At 46.3% G+C, this 7,282-nt stretch overlaps 1 long non-coding RNA gene across 1 annotated transcript; it reads left to right on the forward strand.

The window, feature by feature from the left end:
• Positions 1-3,205: 3,205 nt before the first annotated feature.
• On the forward strand, positions 3,206-5,178 carry LOC128411483 (uncharacterized). Its single transcript, XR_008329820.1, has 3 exons — positions 3,206-3,327; positions 4,200-4,331; positions 4,887-5,178. It is a non-coding gene; the product is annotated as an uncharacterized LOC128411483 (long non-coding RNA).
• Positions 5,179-7,282: the final 2,104 nt, after the last annotated feature.

A 7,282-nucleotide genomic window follows, 5' to 3' on the forward strand; every position in this document is an offset into this window, starting at 1 on the left:
AGCTGCAATTCGACCCAACAAGGAAAGCTTCAAATTTGACCAAATTTCTAAATCTTTTTTCACTTCCGTCCAACATTTTTCATAATTATCTTTAAATAAGTTCCCATTTTTTGCTGTCATATTAATCCCCAAATATTTCACTTTCTTAACCACAGTTAAACCTGTCTCATTCTGAAACCTCTCTCTTTCAATCGGTGTTAAGTTTTTCTCTAAAACCTTAGTTTTTGACTTGGTCAATTTAAATCCTGCCACTTGACCAAATTCTTGAATTAGTTCTAAAACCCTTTTAGTACTTGATTCTGGCTCCTGTAACGTCAATACTAAATCATCTGCAAATGCTCTCAATTTGTACTGTTTGGCTCCGACCTGTATACCTTTAACCAACCGGTCCCTTCTAATCATGTTCAGCAGAACCTCCAGGACCGATATAAAAAGCAATGGAGAGATTGGGCACCCCTGTCTTGTCCCTTTTTCTATCTTAAATTCTTCCGTCACCACGTTATTTACAATTAATTTGGCCTTTTGTTCAGAATATATTGCACCTATACCATTTTTAAAATGGTATAGATGACTCTCAAGGGTCCCTTCCAACTCTACAATTCTAGGATTCTATGATAAATGCCATTTTGCTCCATTTTGACCTGGCATTGCTGTCCCCCACTTTCACCAACCTCCCCCCCCAACCTCCTTCTGATCTGGGGCAATTCCCAATTCCTCTGTGTTTCACAGAAGCAGCTGCCTGTTACTTCACACACCTTTGCTGCCTGTGGACATTCGCTGATCATAAAGCAATATTTGTCTGACTTGGAGCCAGACATGGTGAGGAAACAGAACTCAGCGGTGAGACCACAGGCTCCCCACTTCGCCTGCTGCATCTTGCACTTCAGTCTCTTGGGAAAGGATGCTGAAGACATCCCATGTCTGTGTAGGTTGCAAAAGATGAGCAGATGCCCCATAGGTTTCACAGGACAGGACACAGCACAGGCCAACAGCTCACAACCAGCACTAATGCTCCTCCCCCAGAATAACATGAGAGTGTGACCCACACTTTTGAGCCCCCATCTCTCTCCCATGGACACATAAATTCACAACAGTGCACACAATTTCATACCAATGCCTGCCATTGCCAATACAATCAAAACCAAGTGTTGCTTCAGCAGTATAAGTAAAATGCAAACAGCACAAAACACACATTCAGACCATTCGGAAAAGGAGGGTTATACCTGCTCTTTCTTTGAAAAAATGGATATGGAGTTTGATGGAGGGCTTGGAAGGGCAATTGAATAGTTTGGTGCTGGAATGATTGGGTTGTTTCCAAGGCTGCTGTCCTGTTCAGGCAAGAAATTTCTGCTTGGTATAGGACATTTCCTCCTCTTCCCTGAAGACTCCCCCCAGGCACCCTCACTGCTCTAAAGATTGGAATGAATCTCCAGATCAGATTTGGTGGTTCCTGGGGCAGTGAAGGGGTTAGGACAGTGTTTTCCCACATGAGGTGTGGTGTAGGGGTGCTGAGTTTTGTCCTTGCACCAGGTGCCACTGAAATTTGAAAGACCAATTTCCACCACTGTCCAGGGAGAGGAGAGGAATCAGGAGTCAATTTGTGAATTTGGAGACAAGACATTAAGTTGTAGATGGTGGAGGGAAAGCCCAGGTGGAAATGATGGTAGGAGATGTGGATCTGAAGGACTTAGCATGAGAAGAGCCCTAAAATGGACCAGCCCAAAGGCCTGTCTAATCCAGCACCCATTGCTCTCTCCCACAAGCCCACACTCTCTTTTGTAAACCACTGAGAGGCTGTTTTCACAAACAAGCGTCATAGAATGGCAAAAACTCCGACCAGCCTCAGCCTCACATGGTCCAGCATAGGGCGCTGAAGTAGGAGTCCTAAACATCTGGAGGGCACCAGGTTGGTGAAGGCTGTGATGCGACCTGTGTCCAGATCTCCTATCTTCCCCCTTTGGTCCCCAACAAGGACTTCAGGACTGGCGTTCTCGCTCTCTGCCACACTGGACATTTCTTTTGTGGTCCAGCATCTTTCCATTCTGACGATAATCAGGCATCTAAACCTCATGACCAGTCCAATGAAGTTGATGTTGAAGAATCATTGCTTCAACACTGGTGAGGGGGCAATAGCAAAGAACCTTCAGCATCCCAAATAAACCAAAAATGCGAAGCAGAAGAACGACATATGCGTATTAATTTATATACAAATAAGCCCCTTTTTATTTGGCCCTCATCAAACATTGAAATGCAAAGTTGAAACAAACTGTAAGAATCTCTGAGAAGTTATGCCTTTCATTTCCCCCGCTATTTGTCCTCCAAATATGGAAAAGAAAAGGCATGACCTCAAAAGGATGCTAAGAAATCACACTGTCATTCTTCAATGGATTGCTTGCCAGTGGGGTCCTCTTTGTGTTTTTGCCAGTGAAATGGGAGACATTAAATTCAGCTGGCCGTTAAAGGCCTGCCCAGATAATTTGCAGTTTCCACAACAAAGTATGTGAACCAGAACAGAATCATCCTTCCAAACTGACTCTTCTTTGAATTTTCCAAGGCGGTTCTCCAGTCACATAATGGGTACCCAGACCCATACAGCGGGGTACCAGTAGCCATTGATAACTCACAAAGAAGGGCCTTTCAAAACCATCTAATTTGGTGGCACTATCTCCTGTAGGAGCAAACTCCGTTCTTTAACTGTGTGCTGTGAAGGATCTTTTTTAAATGCATTATCTGAAGAAACCTTAATTCTGCACAGGACATAAGGAGATCCCTGCTGGATCAGACCAGCAGCCTACAAGAGTCAGAACATTATAAGAAGGCTACCAGAAACACACATATGAGAAACAGCCATGCCCTCGCATGTGATTGTGAGCAACTGGAGTTCAGATTCCTACAGACTCCAAGAACCTGCTTTTTCTCTATTAACTTCATGGTAAACTCAATGCATAGCTGGGAAATTAATTCTCCCATGCCATAGTTTCAGAAACAACTCTCTCTGCTTCTCTTTGTCAGTCACTGACACTATCCTGGTTTGTGGTCATTCTTCCATATGTGGTTTTGCACAAGAGCATTACTCAAATCCAGACAGCAATTCTCATCTTCTTCTGCCCCACAGGGATTGTGACATCTATGCTGTAAAAGACATTTGGTTTCCCACAAGGTTTCACCAGTCCTCCATCCACCCATAAGTAGAGGGACCTCTCCTTCCCCAGACAACTGCTCTTCCACTTGGCTTCAGGCATCTCCAGGATTCCCACCAACCTCCAGCCATGAAGATCTTCTGCCTCCTCTCTCTTGCCTTCCTCCTCCTGATGCTGGTGGCTCCAGGTAAGGCCTTCTTATCAGATGCTTCTTCTCTGAGCTCCACAGCTCTCCACTTTATTCCTTTAAAACCTGCCTCTGAATACCACCTTCAGGGAATCGCAAAGGGAAGGGTGGGGAATTCTCTTGCCCCTCTGTCCCCTTTAGAACCTCCCAAATGGGGCATCTGGTTGGCCACTGTGAGACCAGGTTGATGGACTTGATGAATCCCCTTTGGCCTGATACAGCAGCCAAGCTCTTGGGATCTGATTGTCTTTTTTTAAAAAAAATAATATTTATTAACAGTTTAAAGGCTATAAAAGAAAGAAAAAGAATTCAACAAAACAATACAATACAATACAAAAACAAAAACACTACATAACACTGACACTAAAACATTAAATTAACAAAACACAACAAACACAATTTAAAACACATCCATAATTTCAGTATCTGATTGTCATCCCAATCCTAAAATATGGTATCTGATCCAAAGAAGCTGCTACTATAGAATTTGTGATGACACATTTCAGCGCATTCAGCTTTGTGATGGGGAAGAGAGCGGGCCAGTTTCCTGGGCAAATGGGCTTCTCTCTCCAACGTTGCTAGTGCCTCCCAGGGAAGCCAGTGACTGCTTTGGGTCAGCCCCCCAGATGAAAGTGCAGGAGGGAGGAGGTTCTCACTCTCCATCCCAGTCCCTTTCCTGCATTCATCCTGCACCAGCCTCCCCCAACCTGGTGCCCTCCAGATGTCCTGGCCAGGAGGGCTGTTGAGAAACAAAGGGTGGAAGGTGTAGGAGGCCAGTCCTGGGAGATGGAGTAGCCTTCCCAGGTAGATCCTCTCCTTGGTAGTTGCACCTTCCTCTCTTAGTTTGCTTTTCTCTTCCCTTTCCCCTGCAGATTTCACCGGAGCTCAACGTCCCACCCAGGATTGCCAGAACAATGGGGGCAGCTGCAGAAAAACCTGCAACAAAGGCGAGAAAGAGATTGGGAAGTGTTCGGGAGACAGGCGTTGCTGCAAGCGCAGCTAAGGTGAGTTATAGGCAAAACCATACCTGTGCCTGGAAATAAGTCTGTGGCATCTCAAAGAGACACGACCCCAAAGGCTTGAGAGTTACAGCTCTGCTTCTTCCCCCTGTCTTTGACCCTTAACAGCCACAAGGTGGCGGGGCACTTGCTAGATTCTCTTTGAGGCTAAATTTACTGTTTGATGATCTTGAGAATTCCCTGATGACATTTGGAGCCACTTGACTCTAGGAACTTGGAAAACAGAACCCGAAGAACTGCGCCCAGTGTGAAATATGCTATTCGGAAGCATGGAAGGCAGCCTTTGTTAACCAGGTGTTTTGGATTATCAGCCCCAGATCGTGTTAGGAGGCATTTGGGTTTGGGATAGAGAACTCTCCCAACCTCTGCAATTTCAGCAGAAGGTCACACTCTAACCAACTCTAAATAGCACCTCCCCCCACGAAATCCCAACTCTGATAGCATTAGGCTCTTTGGTCTTCAGGGGGGTCCCTGGACTCTTTTGAACACCCTCCCAAACATATTCACAGTATTTTCTCTCTTTTTCATTTAACTGAACAGCAGACCCATCACGCTTCACCTCTGACGAAAGGAAGACCACCCCGCTTCTTCTCCGGAGATGCAGCTGCCTTGACTGCACCTCTGCAGAAACCTCTCTGCTCACTGCTGTTGCTGCTGCTGCTGAAGGCGCTTCTGGGAAGGATCCGTCACAGCCCAATCCTTTCTGCCCGTTTACTCCAGAGCAAGTCCTGCTGTGCTCAGTGAGGCTGACATCTTTGTAAATGGGTTTAGGGTGGGATTTGCCTGCTCATTTGCTTTAGCTTTTCCTTTCAATAAATGCAAGCGTTGGAAACCTCTGTGTGGGTGCCTTGTATGAAAGGGGGCTCTGGGTTGGGGTAGGGGTTCTGCCAGTTCCTCTCCATACTGTGACTTTCCTTTGGTTTTGGAGCAACTGGCATGTGCTTCAGCATCCTTTCCTGAGAGGCTGAAGTGCAAGATGCAGCAGGCAAGGTGGGAAGCCTGTGGTCTCACCACTGAGTTCTGTTTCCTCACCATGTCTGGCTCCAAGTCAGACAAATATTGCTTTATGATCAGCGAATGTCCACAGGCAGCAAAGGTGTGTGAAGTAACAGGCAGCTGCCTCTGTGAAACACACTGGAATTGGGAATTGACCCAGATCAGAAGGAGGTTGGCGGGGGGGGGGGGGAGGTTGGTGAGAGTTGGGGACAATAATGCCAGGTCAAAATGGAGCAAAATGGCATTTATTATAGAATCCTGGAATTGTAGAGTTGGAAGGGACCCTGGGTGGCTCAAAATTATGTATAAAAACACCATAACACATTAAACATCAAACTTAAAAAACTTCTGTATACAAGACTGCATGTTTCATAAACAGGAATTGAGCACCTCACCTTCAAGGAAACTGAATTCTGGGCAAACACTGAAACTCCTGGGTTTTATCAATGTTCAGCAATTTGGGTGCTGTGTAACAATATTTTCAAGGAATCCTCACATATGTTATTTGCCCTTTTTCTCCAGCTCCATCCCTGAATTGGTTTGCATAGAAAGGGATGTCTTTGACCTTGCTGCTCCCCAATCCCACCCACTGTCCCCCAATATCACCTTCTGATCTGGGCAAATTTCCAATTTCCCTGGGCTGCATTTGTCAGTTGCTTCACCCAACTTTTGTCAGTTGTCTTCTCAATGCTCAGCAATTTGGGTGTTGCGTAACAATATTATCAAGGAAACCTCAATGCTTTTGGTATTGCTGCTCTCCACTCCCACCCACTGTCCCCCAATATCACCTTCTGATCTGGGCCAATTCCCAAGTTCACTGTGCTGAATCTGGCAGTTGCTTCACCCAACTTTGCTGCCTGTGGGCATCCGATGGAGCAACGCTTGTCCGTTAACTTGAAGCAAGACCAGGTGGGGAAATGGGACTTAGCCATGTGGCCACAGTTTCCCCACCTTGCCTGCTGGGTTTGAACTTTGGGCTCTTGGGAAAGGATGCTGAAGACATCTCCTGGAGCCCATCTCTGTGGAGATTGCAAAAGACCAGCAACTGCCTGCTAAATGTTACAGGCACAGCCCAGACCAACAGCTCACGACTGGCACTGATACTTTTCCCCCTTCTCCAAAATTAAATTAAAAAGCCTTGCCATTACCTTTGGGTGCCCACTTTTTGAAGCTGAGGTTGGATGGGCACCAGTCAGAGATTCCTGCACTGCAGGGGTTTAACTAGATGACTGGTGCCTGGCGTGCTATGGTCCATGGGGTCACGAAGAGTCGGACACGACTAAACGACTAAACAACAACAACAACAACTAGATGACTCTTGGGGTATCTTCCGATGCTGAAGCTCAGAACCTCATGAACCTCAGGGCTTGCCACATACATCTTGCAAACGACAGTTGACAACCCACAAGATTTCAACAGTCCTCGAGGCACCTATAATTTGTATGACCCCTCCTTCCCCAGTCAACTGCTCTTCCACTTGGCTTCTGATACCTCCAGGATACCCACCATCCTCCAGCTATGAAGATCATCTGCCTCCTCTCTGTTGCTGTCCTCTTCTTGATGCTGCTGGCTCCAGGTATGGCCTTCTTCTCACATGCTTCTTCTCTGAGCAGCTTCACAGCTCTCAGCTCTATTCATTTGAAACCTGCCTCTGAACACCACTTGCTGTGACTCCCAAAGAGGTGGGATCTTGCCCCTCTGTCCTCCTGGAGAATATCCCAAATGGGGCTTCAGGTTGGACCCTGGGAGAAGAGGGTGCTGGACTCGATGGGCCCCCTTTGACCAGATCCATCAGTCAGACTCTTCTTATTACCTCCTTTATAAGATCCACAGAAGCTCTTGCTTTCAAATCTGTAATAATGTGCTTCAGCAAACTCAGATTTACGGTGCGTAAGACAATAGGCCAATTTCCTGGGCAAGGGGAGATCTCTCTCCCAGTT

Source organism: Podarcis raffonei, chromosome 3 (assembly GCF_027172205.1).
Source record: "Podarcis raffonei isolate rPodRaf1 chromosome 3, rPodRaf1.pri, whole genome shotgun sequence".
Taxonomy (NCBI): Eukaryota; Metazoa; Chordata; class Lepidosauria; order Squamata; family Lacertidae; genus Podarcis; species Podarcis raffonei.